General features: G+C 40.9%; 1 protein-coding gene across 1 annotated transcript in view; it reads left to right on the top strand.

Moving 5' to 3' along the window:
* Positions 1-11,418: 11,418 nt before the first annotated feature.
* LOC110957609 (BMP/retinoic acid-inducible neural-specific protein 3-like) overlaps positions 11,419-25,046 on the top strand; it is a 67,109-nt gene continuing 53,481 nt past the window's right edge. The window contains 1 exon segment of the mRNA XM_022203718.2: positions 11,419-12,334. The gene's annotated coding sequence lies outside the window, so the exon portion shown is untranslated.

The raw sequence follows: 25,046 nt of genomic DNA, 5'->3' as shown, positions 1-25,046 counted from the left end.
GCCAAACCCATCACTGCTCAGACAGCTTAAGTAGTGGTATGTGTAATAAATGATTCAGTAGTCCCAAGAAATAGGGTGTCAATTTGTAATGTCCTCCAAATGCCCAACCACCTCTTCCTACAGCCACAGAGCCTACAGATTTGTCTGAAACCAGCTGTAAATTTAATTTTAATGGCGCGACACCTTTCGCTGAGTCATGCACTTTCCCCCCTTCTCTGCTTTTCCCCACTCCTCTCTGCTTTTCCCAATGCTGTCACAAAACGGTCTTTCTCTCCGCCTTGTATTATCTCTGTCAGCAGAGGGCCCATGGATCTATCAGGCCAAGCTGGGAAATACAGATAGTGACAGGGGTAATGTGGACCGGGTCACTTCACATGCCTTAACTTGTCTATTCTTCTGGCTCTCAATCCTCTGCAAACCACAGGTTGAGAATTTATCTCTATGACTTCCACTCAGCTTTGTGTCATTTGTTTACTCTTCCAGTCAAAGCAGAAAGTTGGATAAGGAGAATGTACTGGAGAAAGACAAGAGAGCCACTCAGGGCATTCGGTGCTGTGATAAGATGCCATACATTTATTCTGTTTGCCCAAATATACTTCAGATGGTCACAAAGTCTCTGCTCTCAGAAGCTGACAGTTCAAAAACAGATCTTTTTCTTCTCTCCTTTATGAAGCCAGCTCAGGACATTCTAGGGGCCTAAACAGGCTTAGATCCCAACAGGACTTATCTTCATGTCAATGAAAGGCGATGACTTACAAACATGAAAGTAGGCATTTCTGGAATTGAAAGCATCCATGACTAAGCATTTGGTGCTAATGAGCAGCTCCAGTCCCTGGCACATTTGGCTTGGCCATGGCTTCTTACAACAACAATCAGCAGACTTTAAGGGTGGGATGGCAGTGAGGGATCTTAACGCCGTTGCTGCACAAACAGCTCCTTCTGCTACGCATTTGATTGTGGTTCCACAAGTAAGCACAGTGCTAGTTTCTACATTGATGATGCCTCCTGATGCCTGCTGAAATTAAAATAAGCATATTAAAGCAATGTGAACACCTCAACCTTTAGGTGCATTTTGCTCTCCATCTTTTCTGTAAAATGGACTGCACAGGTTACACCCCCTGTCAAAACTTTTGACAGGGTGTGTACGTTGAGGAGGATTCCAAATGACAATGAGCAGAAATGCGATGTTAAAAGGGAACTGTGAAGGAGAAAAAAAATGGACAATTTATCAATTTCCTAGATAGCTGACTAGCACAATTATCCATAGGTATTGTAGAAGTTTCATCTTGATTTACTCCAGTTTCATCCTCTAGATTATTTTAGGGGAAAATGTGGTCTGGAATCTTAGTTTGAATTGATGTTCAGTCTAGATTATTTGGTAATGTGAGGGGTTTACAGGTCTGGTCTGAAATCACCCATGGCTACAGTAAGCTTGTAACTTCTTCTGAGGAGTCATAGGTTTCTTGGTGGCTCTCATATGTGTCTTTCTTACACGGTCACTTGTGTTTTGAGGACAACCCGTTTAAGGCAGATTTACAGATGTGATGAATTTCACTGTACTCCAAGAGGTATTCAGTGACTTTTCCATTCCCACAGAGTCGCTTCAAGTATTCTTTTGTTTTCATGATATTTAACCTGGAGTGCTGATTCACCAGTGCCAAGCCCTGCAGACACAAGTGTTTATACAGTCATCTGAGACATGTTCACTGCAATTGGATGATCTGTTTTTAGCTAATTGTGTGAAGCCTAGCACTAATTGGCTGCACCTGTGGTGAGTTAGTTGAGTCACTTTAGAAAGGATGAATACTTGCAAGAAATCACCTACAAGGGTACTTCAAAAAGTACTCAGCCTCACCCGGAAACAAGGGGGTGCAGTGTGGATGGGCACATTCTCCTGAGCAACAGCATGGCACCTGGAAGCTTTCTTATATTTGCAAAGAAGTGATGACAGACATTTGAGTTTTTTGGACAGTGAAATAAGGTAATGCTGTAAACTGTTAAGCCCAAAACTGGGAGTATCATCCCTTATTTCCAGGTTAGGCTGAGAACTTTTTGAATTACGCTTGTATTTTACATTTTGTAATCTTAATTGTTGACATTACTTTGTTCATGTCAAATGAAAACAAATTTCAACAATTTTTTTTGTATACTCTTGGTGTGCCTCACTGTAAATTCAAAAAACTACTTCAGTCGTGTAAAATTTCTACAGTAGCAGCAACAGTTTAAAAGGGTAATACACATATCTGTCTTGTTGACGTTACATGATGTTCCAAATGTTAAGTTCCCTTACCTGATATTTTGTTAACAGGGAGCAGCGAGTGCTTTTAATCTACACCGTGAAACACAACACAGCTCTGCTCTCTGCAAAAAATAAAAAATAAAAAAAAATAAATAAAAGTTTATATAAGAGTAATTTGCTTTCTTACTTATATAATGAGAGTAAATGTGCTGACAGCCTGGGTAATTTTCACAAACCATGTTATTTTTTCTTCTTTTTTTCCAGGTGAAAGAAGTGCTACAGTTATGTTCCACTTCTAAGTAATAGGAAAGGTTGTGAGAGTGAATGTATGAGTGGGCATACAAAGCACAGGCCATATAAACTGGTTAGGGTTAGAGGAAAGCTCATGTTTTTCATTAAGTGCAGAAGTAAACGCTTTCTGTCATGCTCTTCAAGTCACTGGATAATCTTTCAGTAACCTCAAACATGTGCTCTGAGTGTTCAAGCATCAAAACGCTTTAGTCACGACAGCAGACACTGAAGAAAAAGCAACAAAATATGCTGTCAGTAAACATTTCACTGATGTAGCTGGCATCAGCAGCAGTTTGAGTTTCTTGATGTGTGACTTAAAAATGTTTTCTTAAGATCTTGGCTTAAAAAATGCTGTTTTTTAAATATTGCATTGTAAATGAATTGAATTTCAACAAACCAGAAGGTACACCAGACTAGAAGTGGACCTGGCACTAACCAGTGACCTGCACAAACAAATCAACCACAACAAATCCAGATTGATGCTTTCCTCCCTGTCATAGGATACTTTCTTAAGTTTTATTATAAATTGTAATTATTTAAACATACTGGCTTCTTACTTTTAATGCAGTCATTATGTAATGCACGCACTGTGCTGCTGTGCTACAGCACGAAGGAAAATGGAAATAGGGGTTGACCTCTGTCAACAGGCGATGTGTATTAAGGGACTGCGGGTTAAAAACTTAATTGGGACATCGGTGCTTTAGAGAGATCTGTTATTGCCAGGATATCATTATGCAGAGTTATTGCTGAGGGTCATGTTTTTCAGTGCTTTCACTAAGGATGAGTCACCTCTTTGATAAACTGTTTTTATAGACTGACTTAACTTCATAATGTGTCAGTTTACTGATGGCACTGATTACGGAATACTGAAGTATTCAAAATGTGGAAAGGATCTAATAATGGGGCTTTCAGACTTAATGCAACATGTGGTGCACTCGCTGCCGGGTTCAACTGTTCAAGGGAGTCACGGAAAAGACAAAGCAAAATAGAGGGAGTTTTCAAAACTTTTGACACTGCTTTAGTTCTTTATGAAATTTAAACCACTTCACCTCATTACTTCAAATAAGAAACTGTAACAGATCTGTAGAGCAGTCGGCAATGTTTACACATATACACTGATCAGGCATAACATTATGACCACTGACAGGTGAAGTGAATAACACTGATTATCTCTTTATCATGGCACCTGTTTGGATATATTAGGCAGCAAATTAAGATTTTTTCCTTAAAGTTTATGTGCTAGAAGCAGGAAAAATGGGCAAATTTATAGATCTGAGCGAATGTGACAAGGGCCAAACTGTGATGGCCAGACGACTGGGTCAGAGCATCTCCAAAACCGCAGCTCTTGTGGGGTGTTCCTGGTCTGCAGTGGTCAGGATCTATTAAAAGTGGTCCGAGAAAGGAATAGTGGTGAACCGACAAAGGAGTCATGGGCAGCCAAGGCTGGTTGATTCATGTGGGGAATGAAGGCTGCCCTGTGTGGTCCGATCCAACAGACGAGCTACAGTTGCTCACATTGTTGAAGAAGGTAATGCTGGTTATGATAGGAAGGTGTCAGAATACACAGTGCATCGCAGTTTGTTGAGTGTGGGGCTGCATAGCTGCAGACCAGTCAGGGTGCCTGTGCTGACCACTGTACACCATCAAAAGCACCAACAATGAGCATATGAGCATCAGAACTGGACCATGGAGGAATGGAAGAAGGTAGCCTGGTCTTATGAGTCAAATTTTCTTTTACATCACATGGATGATTCGGTGCATGTGCATCGCTTACCTTGGGAATATATGGCAAAACAGTTCAGCTAAAAGTATTTCTGAAAGCATTTGAGGTGAGAAATAAGCGATGCAGCTGCTGAATCTGTCCGGATTTTACTTCAAGAACAGCTAGTTCAGACATTTTACAAAAGTTTCACAAGGCGTTGGATCTCCACTCCCTGCGCCTCATTTGCATAAAGCAGAAGTCAAATCTACCTTCTGCAAATGAGCTGCAGGTAACCTGGGGGTGATACACCACAATGTAGTTCGAAATGCACTGCAACGCAACCAGAATGCGATGTGAGGCATTTCACATAGATAATGAATGTCAAGTGAAAAACTGACTGATCCTGTGGATGAGTTGATAAACTGCATTACGAACTGCTAAGCATACAACAGTTCATCTGGAGTCAGCTCTGATTCCAGAGGTCCATCAAGTTCCATCTGAGCTTGCATGTGAGGAAAACTGCAAAATCTCAGAAAGCAGCACGTTTTGATTGGTTTAAACTATGCAAGAAAAACATGTCAACAATATAAAGTTACGCTCAAGAACCACTTTGAAATCCTGTAAACAGATGACAAAGATGATTCTCCAATGACTGCATACAAAAGCCTCACTGAAGTCCACAACTTCAAGCTGAAAAACATGTTCCAGTCAAACCAAAAGCTAAAAAAACAACCAGCATGGCAATCAAATGTAAAATGTAAACAACTGAACGAAGCTTCAAAAGTGCAGAAAGCAAATCCAACAAAATCAAACCAAATTCTTGAAAGCACATAAAGATCTAAACAAAGCTTACAAACAAGACTTCAATGAGTATGTACAAAGTAAAATCGACGATATCACGTGCTACAGTGAACAAACAATCTGTTGGACAAACTGTTGTCTGAATTCACAGGTCGTAAAATTCCAGCAGTTGCAAAACTGAAGGTTTCAAACCAGAAAAAAACTGCTCAAGTCCTCGAAAGATCACTTCCAAAACCTTCTCGGCAAATCTCCAAAAACTTCTAAAGAACTAAAACAGTTGTTGAAAATGAGGTAAGCATCAAACAAGGCAACTTCACTACAGATGAATTGACAAATACAATTGAAAACCGAAACACAAAAAACGGTCTTGACGTTATACCTGCTGAAGTTTGGAAAACTGTAGAATTCAGTGACATTCTTCTTCATCTTGGCAACTTTAGCATTAACTAGAATATTCAGCTCACATTGGTCTCCATGTTAATGCAGAAAAAAATGAATTTATATCTATGAATACTACAGGAAAAATAACATCACTGTCTGGTTCAAATATATATCAAGAACAAAATTTCAGAAACCTTGGCAGTAACGTATCATCAACAAAAAACAACGTATAAACAAGAATCGCATAAACTTGGTCTGTCATTACATGGTTAAAGACTATCTGGAAATCGAGTCTTTGGGATCGCATGAAACATGGATTATTTTAAGCCATTATTGAATCCGTACTCATGTTTAATTCAACTCATGGCCAAAGTCACATTCGAACATCATGTACCTATGAGACCAACTGAGCGACGATACTGGATTTATTGTGGATGATCTCAGTGTTGCAATGATTAATCATAAATTATGGTAGAAAATTGTTGCGGGCATCGGAGGAAACTCGTCAACAACAAGCTACCAAACTGTTTAAACACACCTGGCACAATTGCTTTGATTAAAGCCTGTTATTACAACCTTGTCTCATATACTCCTACTACTCCTGATCTTTTAACCCACAGAATCACTTACTTCAAACTGTTCTTGTTAAGTGTGTGTGAGGGCTCAGGGTTGTCCAGCTAACAAATTATATTGGCAGACTTTTTCATAGCAAAAATGGTGACATATTAACGGGGTTGCTATGCTCTCCACAAAATATGCCCAAATCAAGCATATATGGTGTTGGAGGGGAGTCTGCTGAGGAGTTTTTCTTTAAGTGGCAGCATCTGACTGCTCACTGTTCTGATTATTTATTGTAGACTTGTTTGTGTTTTCAGTCAAACATAAGATTTACAGATGTTCATGATTTTCCTGACTTTTGGTAGATTGCCAAAATGCATCAACACTGTAATGTCACAGAGAGTGACTGACTGAGCAGCTAATTACACTGTGGATGACACACGAGTCGAAATTCTTGTTCCTTTTATTATGGCAATGTATTGTTTCCAAACAGCGTGTGCTGTCACAATAATGTGTCCCATCCCTCCTTTTTATTCAGTTCTGAGTCATCAGGAACTCACAAACTCAAGCAGTTAAGTCAGTTAAGCCTGTGAGGGTTGCTGCTTTGCGATTGGGATTGGGCCAATATCTGCTTTTTTTCAGTTTCGCTTTCCATGCCTGGCTGGAAGCCTTATTTCTATTGGCCACATGGGTATTTGCTACAGCACACAATGGTTAAAGTTCAACTAATTTGAACTTTGGCTGTTGAGCAGGAGCTCATTGGGTGGTTCTAGAGGCAGCAGCAAACGGTTGTGATGTGGCACAAGCTGTTTGACGCAACTACGTTCAGAGACGAGGCATGCTGCGGTTGTATTCTGTGTGAAAGCTCCTTATTAGGACTGTGGCATTTATTTATTTGCATCAGCCACAACATAAAGGCTCAACTACAATCTATTTATGTGTGTGTGTGTGTGTGTGTGTGTGTGTGTGTGTGTGTGTGTGTGTGTGTGTGTGTGTGTGTGTGTGTGTGTGTGTGTGTGTAATAGAACAGGTGCTCCTTGAACAGGCTGCATACAGGCGAGTGAAGATGCATCTCTGCTGCACAGCATGAGACTAGCCTTTTGACTTCACCTTCAAGCACTGATGTAGAGAAGTGGGACTTTCCATCCCATGTGTGGAGACAAATTGTGTGTTTGTTTTTTTTCTGTCAGTGCACACACACCACCCCCAACACGTAATAGTGTTGATATGAGTTCCCTTGTACAGAGACAAGCTCTGACTGTTGTATTGAAAAGAGGGGGCTGTGTGCGCTGTGATGGCCATGGGGGAGTTTTCGCTTTCATCAATGAGGTCAGCCTCTCAGCAAGAGCTTGTTGCTGCCTAGTAGTTTATCTGCAATACATCACAGGTGATGGATGGGTAATGGAGAAGCCATAGCCTTCTCATTCAAGGCACTATATCATTTCATATAAATCTTCAAGCTATCTGTTCATTGGGTTCAGTGATAGGCTTCCTCCACGGCATCATACTCGAGGTACAAAGGTACACTGATCTATCCATATCTGGCCTCTCAATTTCCCAGTTTCTGCCTGGAACAGAGCTGACTGATAAAGCTGCACTGCTAAAATATATGTAACTACACAGATGGACACCAGCTGCGTTTCAGATCATAATTACTATTTTTTATTCTTTTAATGTTTGACGCTTTTTACTAGAGCTGCTGGAAATGAATATTTAACAGCGACGGCAAGGGATGCAGTGGGACTTCTTTGTCAAATGTTTGTCACAGCTCTGCTTTGTTGGCCAATGAAATTCTTAACTGGGGTAGTTGTAAGTTCAGTGGCTAACCTAAGGGCACTTTGACTTTACTTGATGTTCTTTTTCGAGCTTGTCCACGGATTTATGCCAACAACTTTATTTGTCACAACTTTACTTCTCTAACAGTGTTCTGCAAATTTGCACTTCCACTTACGGCTCCAAACTTTACGAAAGCGCCCTAAGCCTGCAGTGCTTACGGCCACTATGTGACTGGGTGGATGTTTTCCCAAAGAATGGAACATTATCTGTCTGAGATTGTGAATGTGATCTGTGTTTACTAAGGGATAGTCAAAGCAGCTTACCTTTCTCATCCCCCACCACAGTTGTGCTATCAATCCCACAATCCAACTGAATTAGCCACCACGCTGTTAAGCACTGATGCTGCCATGCCATGATAAATATCTTGAATGAAAACACTGATTACTATCTCGGTATTACTGTTTACAAGGTTATCTCACTCTGCCTCTGGTGTCAAGTTAATTCTTCTTCTCTTCAGGGTCATCATTAAAACCTTGTATTGGCCATTACACAAAGTGATGTTCATTATATAATAACAACAACAGGCAGGTGTTTTGGGAACAGGGTGCGATTCTATGAGAAGTTCTGCTAAATTAAAACATTAACCCTGAACAGTCTCATTAAGTCTTTTTTTATGCACTCAACAAGGAGACATGTTAGCGGGGTGGATCTGGAGATAATTCTTGGTTCGACAAAAAGGTAAATAATGATTGCTACTTGACTTGGTTTAAAAAAAAGTAAAGAGGAAAAGCAGCTGGATATCCTTTGTGATGAGACACAATGTTGAATATTCCCTCTGAGCAGTTTAAAAGTTCCTTCTGCTCATGAACCTTTTGTCCCCGCTATGCACAGATAAGCATTTTGCACAATAAACAGGAGGATGATACTGCTGCCACTGGCTCATATTCTAATGCAGAATCTGTAGTGCAGCAGTAGATAGAAGGTAACACAAGATAGCTTGAGGTAATCTGAATGAAATATGAGGCATATTCATTCCCTGCACCAAATAATCCTGGCTGTTTTAAATATGGAATAGATAACTGCTGGTTTGATGGTATTCTGGGGGAGATGATAGACTGTAAAATGGAGCCAAAATGAATGGACCCCGTAGTTGAACAGACTTAAATTCATTTCGCAGGCCCAGTGGAATGGAGTTATGTGAATCAACTGTCCCTCCATGGCTGCATGAGGGATTGGAGATGGCTAGGGTCAAATTACAGAGGAGGGGGTTCAGCTTTTGAGAGACTGTGGAGACATTACCTTAAGAGTTCACAGTAGTCTGACAGGGAGCCAGGCTGATACACCAAGATCTAAAACAGACTGGGGTAAATCCTGTTCTCTATTCTATTTGACACAGATGTGAGATCAAACAGGAATTCCAAGCAATAAAATAATTGTTTTTGCTTTGATTTAAGGACGATTCATTGCTGAAATGGATGTGTCCACCTTTTTTAAACAAAACACCATTAGAAAAGGAAGAAAGACAGAAGAGGAAAAAGGCAAAAAAAAAATCCCACGTGACACTCCTCTGCCTACTGGAGGGACATTTTCTGCACTCGTGCTGACAGTTACAGAGCCAAAATGAATGTGATGCTCTCCAGACACTCCCAGGTCCTCTAATGAGACTGTGCTTAAGGTGTAAATTAGTTACACTGCCTTGCTCATCACAGACACCGGAGCAGCAAATCCACTGGGTTGCTCCAGTTCCACCAGACATGATGGAGATCCAATTCATGAACATCACTCATTAATATGCTAATGGAAGTCATTAATGCTTGATAGTGGAATTAATAGAATTACAGTACTTGGCAGGTCGGCAACGAAGAAGAAGAAGAAGGAAGGGACATTATTCCCAACACAGATATATTCAGGAAGAGAGGTATTTCTGTGTATATTTTTACATACAAAACACAAACTAATGTTGCAATAAGTATGTTCTATATGCTGTTTTAATAGAGGACTTATAGACATTTAGCAAGCATTTATGTGATTTTTTTTTTAATCACAAAATTAATCTCAAATGACCTTTGGTGCTCCAAAAAGGGTGCTGGTTATTCAGCACCATGGCCAGCGCGCCACTTATGAGCTTATCATGAACAGCAACCTCCGAGCTGGAAGACTTTAATACTAGTGATAAATGCTGTTATGCTGTTACAAAAGAAGAACACACTTAGTAAGACTTGCAGACACTGAGCCAAGCAAGCATTTGTGTGATTTTTTTTAAATTTTATTTTATGATTTTTAATCAAAAAAAGTTAAACTCAAATGATCCTTGGAGTTCCAAAAAGGGTGCTGGTTATTCAGCACCATGGCCAGCGCCCCACCCGTGCGCTTACCATCAAAAGCAACCACCGAGCTGGAAGGCTTTAATACGGATGATAGACGGATTGGAATGGGGACAACGTTGTCATCTTTCTAATTCAGCCCACAGATGGATGAATACACTTAAGGAAATGGTTAAATTAATGACATTTTTCTAACAAGTTGTCACTTTTTTTGCGCCACCGTTCTGATCGGAATTGACAGTTAGGAATATAAAACGGAGTCTGTGTCACGCTGAATCTGGCACAAATCTCTGCTGGGACGCGACATAAATCAACTTCAGAAGCACGGACAGCTCCAGCACAGCGCAGCATACTAAATGGACACTAAAATACATGGGGAACTGGGTTAATTAGCACCACACTGAGACTGCTGTGCCCGTAGAATTCCAAGACCTGATTGCTTTCACAGATTAATTTCTGCTGTTTCTGGGTAGATTTAGTTTCTATTCTTTAGTCTCAGCAGAACCACGAGGTGACAAATGACCCAGGGACGCCACCCACGTTGTGTTGTACATGAAGCAGCTCCCTAAACGTTAGGAACATGTCTCATAGTGGTCTTCATTACATGAAACATGAGGACACTGAACTGAACGTCTTGATATTAAAATTCACATTTATCCACCATGGGCTCAAAAATCCACTTATCCAGAAACGCATCCACATCACTTGGGGCTTCCAAATTGTATTTCAGATGTAATTCACACACAATACTCCTTTTCCCTCCCTTACTGCATATTAATTATTCCTGTGCAGTAGTAAGAGCCAATAAAAGGCAACAGAATCTGCCCTCCTGACCAATTCAAGTCCTACACGCTGTTTTTGATCAGTGCAATCTGAGGTGGAATCAGGTGCTTCGGTTTACAGTTAAACAACGCTGTTCCCTGTTGATGTAATGTGTGCTGTCATAGTCATTATGAAAATGCCAGCATCTATTCATTCACTCAGCGGCTATATCTCTGCTGCACTGTGATTGTAGCAGAGCTGCCGTTGCAGTGGCTCTTAATGACTCATGGTTCATGCATAGGCATGCTCCACAAGACAAAACCAAAGAGGATTACGCATTATGCCCAACACCTTCCTCTCCTCTAACTAATGTGACAGCTCAGACAGATGAGGACTTAAATGTTGACGTCCTCTCTGGAGGCGCTTTTTGGAGTGGGCCAGCCAAGCAGTTATGGGGGATATTCAATTACTTCCACTGCTCATGTCTTTATAAATAACTGCTGCATTAAAAGAACTATATTAGGGCATAAAGTTAATGACAAGAATGTCATTTCGCTTAGTGCACCCCAGCGCTTTTCATTTAAAGTGAGAAGGAGAGAGGGTGACTGTTAACAAAACGCGCGTTATTATTCTCTCCACGTCGCCTACCTTAGTCTACCCTCCTCTGGCAGCTATTACAGAGGGCTACTTGTGCCTTAAACATGTGACTAAGTGAGAGAGGGGCACAGGGGAGAGCCGAGGCGCCCATGCCTGCTATCTGCTGAGCGCCTATCTACGGTTTCTACAGGATCTGGAACCTCCGCTGCTGCGCTCCTCCACAGCGATGCGGAGTAGGCGGGTCAGGTCGGAAAAAAACGGCGCTGGGGCGGAATTCGCAACGGAATATTTAACAATCTTCGTGGGGCGACTGTCCGCGTATCGGTAGCCGCATTCCGTCGCATCTGTCTGACACCGGACTCCGCCGGTTTGTGTCTGAAAGAATTGCGCCAAGGCGCCTTTTTAATCTTCTGATCGTCAGCTTCTTTGCGCTCCTTGAGTCTCTCTCCACCTTCTCCTCCTCCTCTTCGTCTCTTCTCTTGACTACATCTGCTGGATGATTTCATTTTCTAAAGTCATTATCCCCAGAAAGGTCAAAGCCTCTCCTTCTAGGAACGCAGAATTACTCTGGGATAAGCCGACTGTCACCCCAAGCGCACCCCGACTGCTTCCTCAAAGTTTCTCACTGGTGTAGAACCGTGCGTCGGATTTGTCCGGAGCAGCCTTCCTCGCCAATCACTTTTACATCTTTTCGGATCCCAGAGTGTGAACGGGTGTTTTTGGAGTGCTGTTTCTGTTTTTTTTTTCTTTCTTCTTTTCATTTCTTTTCTCCACGGAGTTCCTACCGAGCCCCGACAAACTGTGAAATGAGTTTCTCTCCAATTTCGGCAATCGAGAGCCATCGAGATTCAGAAAGAACATGGGAAATACTGAGTTAAACTTTATCTGCTGTTCCAAACCGCGGTGAGTTCCTGCAATTCTGTTGTTTTGTCTGATCTGTGTGAATGTAAAGAATCCCGTATAATGTAAAGCATCTTCCTTTTGATACCTGTTTCCTGTAAAATAACCGCACATCGCCATTGTATTTGACCTGATGAGACTTTAAATCTGCTATCTGTGAAATGTCAGCTGAGGCTTGACCACAATGTAAGCAGAAACTCTCTCACACGCACACATTTGCGCAAATATGACTCCACACCTGCGCACGGCACACACACTACTGTATCTACCAGGAAAGTATACACAATATTGCTTTTCATGCCTTGTCAGTATATACATAAGCACAATCACACTCATCTCCTCCCCTTCTCACTGCCTGTCTCCTCCCCCTCCTCACCCACACCGCCACCCTTTATCTGGCTCTCCAACAAACATCTCTAATCTATATTCCTTAGGGTGTATTGGCATTCTCGCCTGTGGAGGATCAGATCTCTAACACTGATCTGTGCACAGAGCATAGTTTGCCAAGCATCAGCGGGGCAGAAAACCTAACTCTGCCTGGCCAAAAGAAGAAAAAATAAATAAATAAAAATTGAAAAGGGAGAAAGTCCCACTGATTTCATAATTATACATTTCACCCTCAAGCATCGCCCTCAAAGAAGACACATGAGTCAGGGCAGCCTTATGGGATGTCAGTGGAGGCTGTGATAATGAGCCAAATGCCCTCAAAGAAGACAAATAACATTTTAAATGCAATCATACTGGCCCAAGGGCATGCTGGCATAGGTGCTGTTTGCAGTATCTTAAATTTAACTTTATATTAAACCAGAGTAAAAAAAAAGAACCCTCTCCAGTGGCAGGCAGGTTGTTTTGTAGCCGAGCTTTACGGTGGAGAAAACAGTGAATCACTGCTGTAATTCTCATTGCCACTTGCCAGTGTTAGGCAGAAGTGCCAAAGCCTCAGAGTGTTTATAGGGCCACAACAGGGCCACTGTTCAGCAGTGTCCTCATCTATCCTGGGAGACTGGTGAACCCGACCGTGTCCAGGCCTGAAAGGCACACTGTCTCCCCTATGAAAAGAGAGATTTCTCTCCTTGTATCGGTCACCTGGTCCACAAAGAAAGAACTTAACAGCTCAACACATCCCCTGATTTTACATTTTCCCACTTTTTAAACGTGTGTCCCGGCTCCATTTGTGTATTTGCTTGTGTTTGATGACAAGAGCAGCTGTCTGTGATGGACATATACTTGAGAGGAGAGAAATTGAGATTGAAAAACACTTTTGCAGGCCAACTGTGACCGAACGTTGGACCATCTATAGGCTTTTAGACTAACGTCAACAGGAGGAATTACATGCCTGAGAGGGCTCCTTGTTCTGAGAGTTCACTGCTTGGTGGCTGATGGGGCCGGATGCGGCATCAGTCGTAGGTGTGACGGCTGAAGAGAGAAGAGACAGGAGGGAGGAAACGAAGAGGAACTCTGCCATCCTCCTCCCACAGCCACTGCAAGCACACCAAAAGAGAATGAAGAGAGCGTGAAGTAAATGCAGTTAGTGCGATGCAAAATGGTTCTCTGTTGCTTATTTTCAGGGAGATGGATGGATGGGTTTGGGGGCTAGAATGCTAACAAGTGTTCAGCTTAACGAACAAAACCCTAAGATCGTAATTGATATTTGCTTGGAAGTGGGGAGATGGACTTGAGAAGTAAAAATGATGTCTGAAGATAAGGGAAAGAACGGAGGGAAGAAACGAAGAAAGGAGAAGTATAAAAGGGAGAGAAAGACTGGCTGTGCAGGTTTAGGTGCTATTTCGGGGTCAAGTTTTGCCGAGATCTGTTCCATATCCACAGCCCATTATTTTATGATAACGAGCTAACAAACGAGTTTTACTTCAATCTAAAATGATGGAGAAGAGCCTCTGTAGGGAAAGAGGGCAAAAGCGGGAAAGATGAGAGCAAAGCAAAAGAGGAGAGAATCATAATAAAAGAGGGAAAAAAATGTCTCATTGAGGGATTTGAGACTGACTTGGGCGTTAAAATAGAATCTTTCAGATTAAGACCGACTGGGGCATTAAGCCAAAATCTCTCTCTGAGGCAACTGGTAATTGAATGTTGAGTCTGAGCATATTCTGTGGAAGCACACAACGGACAGACACAAGACTGCTCTTACAGCAAATTTTCAGTCAGTCACTAACAGCAGTGTGCTCAGTTTCACATTCTGCTTTGCAAATCAAGTGAAGGCTTTTTTTTCTAATTAAAATGGACAGACATCAGGGATAGACAGAACACTGCACTGACTAAGACTGAACACATTTAAGTCAAGAAGAAATTGTGAGCTTGTGATTTCATCCATCACCTTGCCTGTGAAGCAAAACAAGTATGAACTACAGCATCTAAATTATTCCATTTACTGCTATTCAGAGTAGCAAACAGACAAAAACACAGACAGAACAGCGGGAAAGGAATGTGTCCCTTTAATTTAAGAGCAACCTTTGCCCCTGTTTGTACAAGGCCACCGGCAGAAGAGATCTATTTATGTTTTACTGTGATTTATAGGAGCTTCCTTCTCCGTATGTCCGCGGCCACTCAGTGATATGCAGCCGCATAAAAGCGTGCAAGGGAGAAGTTTACAGTCTGAGTAGCAATCATTACGGTGACTTTTCCCCTGTTTGCTTTCAACTTTAGCTTTTATGCACAATAGTTTAAAATGATTTACAATATGGCGGTAGATTAAAACTCGCACGCTTACTTTGAACTCTCTAAAACCTACAAACACACACACAGACTGCTGGCAGAATAAGCGATTGAATCCACAGAAACAATTAATTTCATATTGCCACCAAGGACAGCACACACACACACACACACACACACACACACACACACACACACACACACACACACACACACACACACACACACACACACACACACACACACACACTGTATACTGACAAACACCCACACAAAAGCTTTCTGTCTGTACTAACATAATTAAATTGATAGCCGACACTCAAAACTCCAGGTTTGCTTTGAAATAATTTGAAGGGGCTTTAACACTTGAGAAGCAACTTTCTTTACATAATGATGTGAGACGTTGAAGTTAGTGTTTGAGGTTACTGGGCTCATTGCTATCCATCTTTCATAATGAATTGTCACTGTGTTAAACAAAGGGTTGCTGTTTTTCTTCTCACTTTATTGCTTTTTCGAGACAAATTTCTATCCTGCTTTGTTGGACTGATTTGTTTCCATGTTGGCCAGGAAGGTGCCTGCAGTCGAGTTCATTTTAATTTTCATATTTTCTCAGTAGTCGTAGAGAGATTGAACTAGATATTACAAAAATATAGATTCTTGAGGATGGTCTTTAAACGGAGCCACACACTGTGTCATTGCAAAACCCCACAGTGCATGTATGGCAATACCACTGGCTGGTTTATTGGTTTATCTGCTCTCTGACTCCACAGTTGATCAGCCGCCTTCGTCTCATTATAGAGAATATAATGAATATTTGTTCAGTTTTGACTGCTAGAAATTCTGCTTAACAGTAGCAAGCATGCTGAGCAAACAGATCTTTAGTTCACAATACAATTCTTCAGTTATTCTTAACTCTGATGTCCTGTTTGGGCATCTGGACACCCCAGTCTCTCTTTAACAGTAAAACCGTGCTTCACATTCTTTATCAGTTTGATACTTAACCCTCCTATTACCTTCACATTAACTAACATCTTTTATCCTTGGGGTCAATTTGACTCCAGCAATTTAAACCTCTCGGAAATTATTAGAATTAAAATTGCTCCCCAGATATATCTGTCAGGTAATTTATGCCTTTCTGTTGACTACTAAGTAGACCTTTCAATAAAACAACTCCCCACCCACTCCCCTTGCACATCCAGAATACTTGATATGTGACGATGACATCTGCAGATCACAGTAAAATCTCACTGACTAACCTAAAATTTGAAAGAGACATGTTTTTGGTGTTTTAATGGCTTTATATTTTTTCAAAGTACATATTTTTTTGCTATCTCTAACATTAGAATTAAAACTATTTCTGTTATCAAGAATAGTTACATGTGTTATGTTTGGGGTCAACTTGACCCCAGGAAAAACGAACACAATTTCAAAATGTTTAGGACCCTACAGTTTTTTGACGTTTTATAAAATTGCATGTTATGGTGAGCTCAGTATCATCCAAAACAACCAAAACTAAATTGTGTAAAATGTTGATATTTCTTATATGTCTTCTACAGCTGAAGGTCTGGAGTCAAATTGACCCTAAGAACGCTGATGTGTACATCATGTGTACAGGACATTGAAAGCATTTCACCACTTTCATGTCATATTTACCTATTAAATTAGGAAAAGTCATGAAATACGAAGAAAAAAAAGATGTCAGTCATTTATTTAGGGACGTTAAAGGGGAACTTCGGTTTTTTTCAACCTGGGGTCTGTTTTCATATGTCATTTCATACATGTGAGTGATGGAGAAATGAATTTTCGACATAGCTCCAGTATTTAGCCAGGCAGGCAGCTTAGCAGCTCAGCTAGCAGCTCGGCTCGCGAAAAGTATGGGGCAGCTGGCCCCCCTGCGTTTTAGCTCGCGCTAAAACACTGGTTTTGGCGCGAGCTCTCGCGTGATTTCAAAACGAGATTTGGATACAGACCACAACAAAGACCCATCGCCAGGTAATGTGGAGGTTTTCGTTCACTTCTCATCTCTAGTATGTTGTGGGACACTCATTGAGACTATCTGAGCCGGTCAGTGTGGGGCAAAAGCACGTTAGGGTGGACTTTGACGCGGGGGGCCAGCTGCCCCATACTTTTCACTAGCCGAGCTGCTAGCTGAGCTGCTAAGCTGCCTGCCCGGCTAAATACTGGAGCTATGTCGACAATTCATTTCTCCATCACTCACATGTGTGAAATTACATATGGAAACAGATCGAAACAGGTTGAAAAAAACCGAAGTTCCCCTTTAAACACTGAATTGAATCAAACTGACCCCAAAGATAATATGATTTCACTAATTTTATGGGAACTGCTATTTAACATGATTTGAAACTAAAGACTAATGTTTCAAGAATTCACCTGTATTACTTCTGTTCTGCCTCTCAAAGACTGCATGGTTAAGAACAATGGATTTTCATATGCTCTATAGCTGTAATTACTGGCAATAGTGCTTTTTCTCAGTGGTGCCCCTCATCCCTAATAAGTCTGTCTGGATTTCTGTTTTACATCTGTTTGTCTGTAGAAGACCTAACATGGAGTTATTCCTATATGGGTTCTAAGTGATTCAAAGTACAGCATTTTGTTTCTAAACTAATTAAATGAAATGTAATCCTTGATACATTGGGGATATAGTAACAGTAATGCATATTTTCCTTTTTTTGCTGTGATGTCCAACAAACAGGAAAACCCATTTGGGGGACATACGGATGACCACTGCAGTACTTTGTCACATAATGAGTTTTAACATGTCCACAGGGGAAAAAAAGGTATAGTAAAATGTTACAAAAAAAAGATTAGTAAAGTCTGTTCAACAAACACAAGCGCAAAGGAAGCTACAAAATAACTATAATGCTGTCTACACTGGTCTACATGATTATAGCAGCAGCTCATGTAAATAAGCTTCCTTCCTTAAGACTCCACCAAAATGTATTTACATAACAAGGGGATTATAAGAGATAAAGCATATTGCAGCTAAAATGCACAGCATCAAAGTTTAAGTCTGAATTTACAGTGATTAAAGGAATTATTAAAAATAAATAAATAAAAGCAGGCATGAAATGGGTTTGCTGCGTCCACTTATTAAATCTCAATTTGGAGGCGAAGAGCACCGTGCCTTATTTTGAAGAAATATTTCTTAGGTTGGTTGCAGGAAAGTTTCTGTTTGGGAACATTCCATCACTAAATTAGATTCACTACATCCCAGAAGGCTCAAAAGTAAATTTAGGAGTCGATAGAACAACACCTACACAACAGTATGCGCTAAAATACACACCTTCACTGTATATAAGCTATGATTTGACCTTCCCCACAGCAGCCTGGCACTGCTGCTCTTGTATTATTGCTTTGAGTCTTCATGTCTAGGACTTATAAACGCATGTTTGTAGATCTGTAAATGTGTGTGTTTATCGTTGTTCATGTAAGCGCTTTCAGAATGACATCTTTTGTCTTTGATGTCTTCGTGAGGACACCATGGGAGCTCATCTTTTGTATTTGTTCATAAGACAGCCGGATGAGTGCAACTGGCAGTCATATTATAATTTCACAAAGGCTGTGTTTTACCCCTGGCGCTGGTATGAGAGGTATTGTTGACAGTTGTAGGAGGGAAGATAACTGGGTTAATTAGGGCCAAAAACCTCATTAGTCAGCATGGAGGGGAAGATGTAAAGTTTATCAGTTCCTGTTTTCCTACTTTGAGGATGGTTTTAGGGTTGGCTTGCAGACAAGTTACAAAGTGGATCCTGTTGAAGAAATTCTAATGAAATGTTTTAATCAACCCCCCCCCCCACGCTCCAAAGCGTGAGCCTCCCTTCCATCTCCCTTTCTACCATTGTTTTCCTTCACATGTGTTGAAAGTGTGAGATATCACAAAATGAGACTCATTTCAATTTGCATAGTTGTTGTTCCAACAAAGAGGATCTGCAGTGGTGAGTGTTCCAGTCATGGACATGGACACATTTTGTGAGACGACGCCAGACACACATACATACATTTACACACACATATGCCTCATTCAGGTGACCATTACAGCTCTGGCATCGTACAATAAGCGAGCAGATGTTTAGGGATTGAATGATCCATTTTGTCCTGGTCTCCAATGAAAACGGCTGCTAAAATTCTCAAGAAAGATTAGGCTTGGGAGTTCCCACATCTCATCAAGCTTACTGTATCCTTCAAAAGACAGGGTGAGAGTCAAGATCCAACACTGCAGCCAGTAGCCAGGCTCATATCTCTGGAGAAACATGTAATTTTGGCTGTTACACAAAGTTACTGGAAGTGCTGCAGTGCAGCCTGAAAGACGTGCTCCAAAAATCTTGTGGAGACGGATAAATCTATTCATCATTAGGAAAAGCCCAATAAAGAATCTGTTTGGGATGCTCTCTTTTGCAAAATCAATTGAAATATTAAGTCAAAGTGGCAATTTTTAGCTCAAGAAGTCTGTGAATCAATCAGCCACTCTCAAAACAAGCTAAGTGTCAAGAATACCAGCAATCATGGCCCCTCTCAAATTATGGCTTTATTGAGTGAAAATTTGCAAACATTTTCAAATTTTTTTATCATTTGAGGATGCAATCCTACAAAAAACCCAAACACCCCCCCCCCAAAAAAAAAAAACAGCTTTCTGTTATCTGAAAGCCTCCCTATTCGCAATTCAGAAGAAAAATAGGTTAAAAAAAATTCCCCCCAAAAAACAAAAAAACAAAAAGAGCTGTCATTTTCTCACAAATGTTCCAAATAGCTGGAGGACACTGTGCACATCACACAGCTAAATGTAACCACCAGTGGTGCTCGTAATGAAAATACCTTTTGATTCACTGTTTCATCATTCAATTGACTTTTTTACCATCATGCCTTAAGGAAGTAACATCTTGAGATATGACTAAGTTATGGGCATGCTTTCAAGTTTGCTTGACTGGTGCTCTTCCAGCACAGACGTCTGTTTTTCAGTCCAAAGTCATCCTCTGAGAACTACAGCCTTTCTTAAGAGGTGAGGTGCTGTGTCGAGTTGGTCTTGCTTGTAGTTGACATGAGATGCTTAATAGGCATCCACAGAAGTATAAATAGAATTTCTGATGAAAGTCATCTCATCTACATGAGCCCTGGGGTTAGGGTTTGATAGCAGGGATTGAAGCTGAATCATTCAAATGACGAAGTGGGTCTATTTATGTTTGGCTTGCAACAATTTTAAGTAACAAAGGCTTAGAGCCTTAAAGTCAAAACTGCCATTCAGATACTAAAAAAGGAGCCAGAGCAGATTAAATATTTGCCATTTAGATATATTAGATAAATCCTCAGATCCTATTAATACCGGATAAATCTGCTATATATTCCGTAGAGTCAGTGCAATTGTTTATTGTTAATGGAAGAAATGGTGAAGCTTTAATGCAGCAAAGTCAAGGAGTTTAAGGTAGTAGATGGGTGTTTAAGATATCAGCAATCCAGAGACTACAGATGTAAACCTTTGTTTCCTTCAAGTAACCACATTATTTCCTTAATCTTATTACTTTTAGGTGCCCAATGTAGCTTATGTGTAATATTCTCACAATATATCCCAGCCTTCACCAACATGTAGCTGCCACCCAGAGATAAGATAGAACAAAGTACTGTTAAAAACATTCATATTGAAATCCAGAACGCATTGCCATTCAATGTAATCTGTGCTTTGCAGAATCACAATAAGCCTACCTGCATGTTTTAACACTGAAAGTGTGGGAGAAAGGAAAAATAACAATTTGTTATTAGAAGCCGCTGCACTCAGAACCCAACAAATCCAGGTGTTTTCACAGCGTGAGGATCTGATCGAAATAAATTGCGCTCACTCTTTGGACTTATGTACTGGCATCCAACAGCTTATCAAGGCATACCAGGTAGAAATATCTTGTCTGTGGTTGTAGAGGATGGTTTCCTCTCAGTATCTGGAGGAATTTATTTTAAAAAGATCTCAAAGCTGTATATAAAACTGCATGTTTTAGTCATAAAGTGAAAAGCAAAAGAAAAAAATAGACTGCAGGTATCCTATCACACTTAGCTGTGCTGTTGCTCCACTGAGCTTTCAGGTCAAGTAATGACAGAACATTAAACCTTGCATATGATGGGAGTCATCACAGATGACTTGTTAAGTATTTTTGTAGAGGAAATATTTGATATTCAGTGGCGCTTACTGAATATAGCCTGTCATTATGATGGGCAGTGGGCGTAAAAATGTTGTAGATTTGATCCACTGTTGGCTGTACTTCACTCGAATGGCCATTTGTTTAACACCCTCCTCTCTCTATTGAACTGGCAGAACAAAACTGACTTCCAAATGGATATTTCTTCCCTGCAGAAATAAACAGGACCTTGTCATAGGTGTCATTTCAAAGATAAATTGCAATCTCTTTGCTTTTTTGCTACTCAAAGGAACATTACGTCTCTTGTGCAAATGTGTGGCACATTTTTTAAACATATGAAAAACCATTGCGTGTCATATGACAAGGCTGAAGTGATTGTGCATGGGGACACATGCTGACTGCCAATTCCACTGGAGAGCCGTTCTAAACCTTGAGGGCCTCATAACAGATGTTTTCAAGGATGGAAACAAAATGGTTATAGCAGCAAATACTGTTTTTTCCCTCAAAATTCTAATTACCTCTGTGCTTAGAGAAAAAGTCTAGCAATGTGTTTATAATGTGTGGAAAGATTATGACAAAATACTGAAACGTCAGTCACTTGATTGCCTAAATAAACATAAATAACTGGGGAATAATTGGTAAAGGGTTGCGTTTGCTATAGGATGCCAGGTCTTGCCTTTTTTCTTATTTTCGCCTCGGCGTTTGCCTATTCAGGGAAGGCAAATCTTCATTATATTCATGTGTGGGAAAATCTATTCCCCCCATCATTTGCACTCTTATCACAATTCCATTGAGAGGAAGTCACGGGAACAAACAGAGCATTCATTTTATACAGAGGTTCCAAACAGCCCACGGCTATTGCTGGCCTACGTTGTGCGAAATCATATTTGAGTGGATCTACTGGAGCCCTGGCGCTTGCCTACTGCTCCAAATGAAAATTCTCTCCTGCTGTATGACAGAACATCTTATTTGTCGTTTCTAGATTATGTGGAAGCTTTCCTGCCTTAAGGAGCAGCATTTTTAACACTGTCTGATGAAAAGATGTGTTTACATAAGGTTGAAAATGATGACATAATGTTCCTGTGAATTAAAAAAAAAGACAAAAAGCAACATATATCTGATATCATCCAGGCGGCTGATGACAAAGGCTTAGCGGACGGCTTTGTTTGGGTGATAATGTGATTACGAGGCCTGCGCAAACCTGTCTGAAAACAATACGTTTGCAGACAGGGCTGCAACAGCAAGTGTGTAAAATATTGAGACTCCAAACTGGGTTTTGGAGGTATTTGAAAATGCAGAGGAGGTAAAGAGTGGGTTGTTTGCAGAAGAGACAAAAGGAAGAGACAAAGGAGTCTGATAGACAGAAGAACAGAGAAAGTGAGGCACAGAGACCAGGGAGAGGCTGGTGTTCTCCTGCATCAGCGCTTTGGACAGCTGCCTGTTGGATGATAGGATTAAAGAGTCTTTTAATATGACCTCTGCACTCTATTTTGATATTAACATGCCACACACTCCCCTCTGAGCAAGGTCACTATATACACAGCATGCACCATGTAAAGCAAGGCTGTATTTCACCTATAACGCTTAGTCAAAGCGGAAGCCAGCAGTGGGTTTTGATTCAGCTAACAAAGCTGTGCTTGTAGTTTGTTCCTGCGCCAGTTTTTTTTTTTACGGCAGCAGAGACTCATTGTCATACATTATCATACAGCGACTTATTCTCAAACATGGTGCTATAAGATAAGTCAGATTGTGACAAAGGGTGACTGCGCTCACTGTGTGGCCCTTTTTTCCTGCTGAAGGAATAGGGATGGAGAAAGAAAAGTGAAAAGCTCAAACTCAAACAAAAAGCACGGCAGAGATAACAGAAGTGCTGGGAAGACAGAGGTTTCTCTGCCTTGGTGCAAATAAACTATTCAGCAGTGCTGGGATGAGAGCAGAAAGTGCTAAAGGACTCGCTCACAGTTTAACTGCATCAACAACAATAGGAGTTAAAAGAGAATAGGGTAGAATTTGCTCCATGACAATGCTGGCTAATGTTATCTCTGCCTGTACTTTATTTATAACAACACTGCTCAGTATTGAGTCACATTTCTGATTACGTTTTACTTCATGTACATGAGATCAAGCATCATGTATGAATATGAAACTGTAGATTTGAGAGTGGAGACTTTGATCTGGGTGAGTTTTTCTGGCCTTCTTTTCTGTCCATTGTTCCCAGTTAGCACGTCTCGCAAATGGTAAAGCAGTGGCACCTAAAGAGTGAGAATTATTATTTCTAATCCACCTCATCAGGTTTCAGTGCAGAGCCACAGCTGGACAAAGTTCACCTCCCTCGCATTAAGCTCTGTCTCCATCAGCTGCTTCTGCAGAGTCCCTTTTCTCCACATCTACAGATTGCAGCATAAATTAACAGGACACGTTTTTGATGCTTGACCATGTCTGCTTCGGTCCCCTGAAAGAGGGATTTCAGAGGGTGAAACTAATCACAGAATTTGATGTTCAGTATGTGCTCCGTTCGCTCATTAAGAGAAAAGAAACTATGTTGGTTGGAGTCGTGGAGTGGGTTGTCTATTCCTACCAGGTTTTATTCATGTTAAGGTTGACTCCCAATTGTAGGATTTGAGACCCGATTCGGAATTTTGACTTTCAACTTGATTCCCTGAAGACAAGATTTCACACAAGACTTGAAAGCACAGCAATTCATTCTCAAGTCAAACTGGGGACTTATTCCGTACATTTTGGCAATGCACTCTAAACTTCTCGAGGTTGCGAAAGAAAAAAGAAAATCTATGAAATTCCTGAACAGCTTGTTGTAAGAGTTGTAACCTAACTTGGATTTTCCTTTAAGGGTTTTAGACACGACTGGAGACCTGCTCTGATCGTGGACTCTTTAATGGACTTGCTTTCGGGACTTGGACTTAGGAGCAGAACTTATGTCTTCGCAAAAAGTAGATGACTTATATTAAAAGTACACATTAAAAAACTGCACATACAAGTGTTAAAACATATTAAAATTCAATTAATTGCGCAGTAACACGCAAAGACAGTCTCCATACACACACACTGGAGCCTGAAAGGCCAAGTCTGGGGAATAACGACAGCGAAGTCGAATTGAAATCAATTTCCAAATTGCCAGCTCGTCTCATCTCATTAAAACTACTAAATTAAAGTCCTCCTGCATGCGTAACTTTCAATAATTAACCCCCGTGTCTATCTTTTTTTCCGAGCATGTGATGGTATTCGATACAGCGTTTTAAACCTGTTCTTTGGCTCCCTCCATCCACCTCCAGCTGTTGTGCGTTCTCCCCTCGCTGTCAGCTGTGTTGTCTGAGAGTAGTGATTTTTCAAACCCGCACACCCACACACGGTCATATGGCTGAGTTAACTTGACAGATTGTCATCAGAATACTGTAATGGGACTCAACCCCACCTCCCCCCTACACCCCGACACACACACAGACACACAGACACACAGACACACACACAGACACACACATACAACACTCAACAAGAGTGTGTCACTGTGGGACAGATGATTGACAGGGTTTGAAATGGTGATAGAGACTAATGTGAGCTCTGGATAAATCACAGCAACCAAGACTTTTCATTTTAGCAACAAAACAGTGTGTGTGTGTGTGTGTGTGTGTGTGTGTGTGTGTGTGTGTGTGTGTGTGTGTGTGTGTGTGTGTGTGTGTGTGTGTGTGTGTGTGTGTGTGTGTGTGTGTGTGTGTTCTTGATTTTCACAAACGTATAACTCTTAATAGATCTGTTGCAGTGTTACGGTAAAGTGTTTAAGTATGATGAGTATAATTTTGATAACAGCAGCACAGCAATTATCTGCCAAGTTAAAGGGATGCATTCACAATTAGAATCAGAACTCCCCCCCCAGTTCACAAGCATATCCA

This window comes from Acanthochromis polyacanthus, chromosome 4, assembly GCF_021347895.1.
Source record: "Acanthochromis polyacanthus isolate Apoly-LR-REF ecotype Palm Island chromosome 4, KAUST_Apoly_ChrSc, whole genome shotgun sequence".
Lineage (NCBI taxonomy): Eukaryota > Metazoa > Chordata > Actinopteri > Pomacentridae > Acanthochromis > Acanthochromis polyacanthus.
The sequence above is the reverse complement of the archived record's forward strand: the minus strand, read 5'-3'. Positions and strand labels throughout refer to the sequence as shown.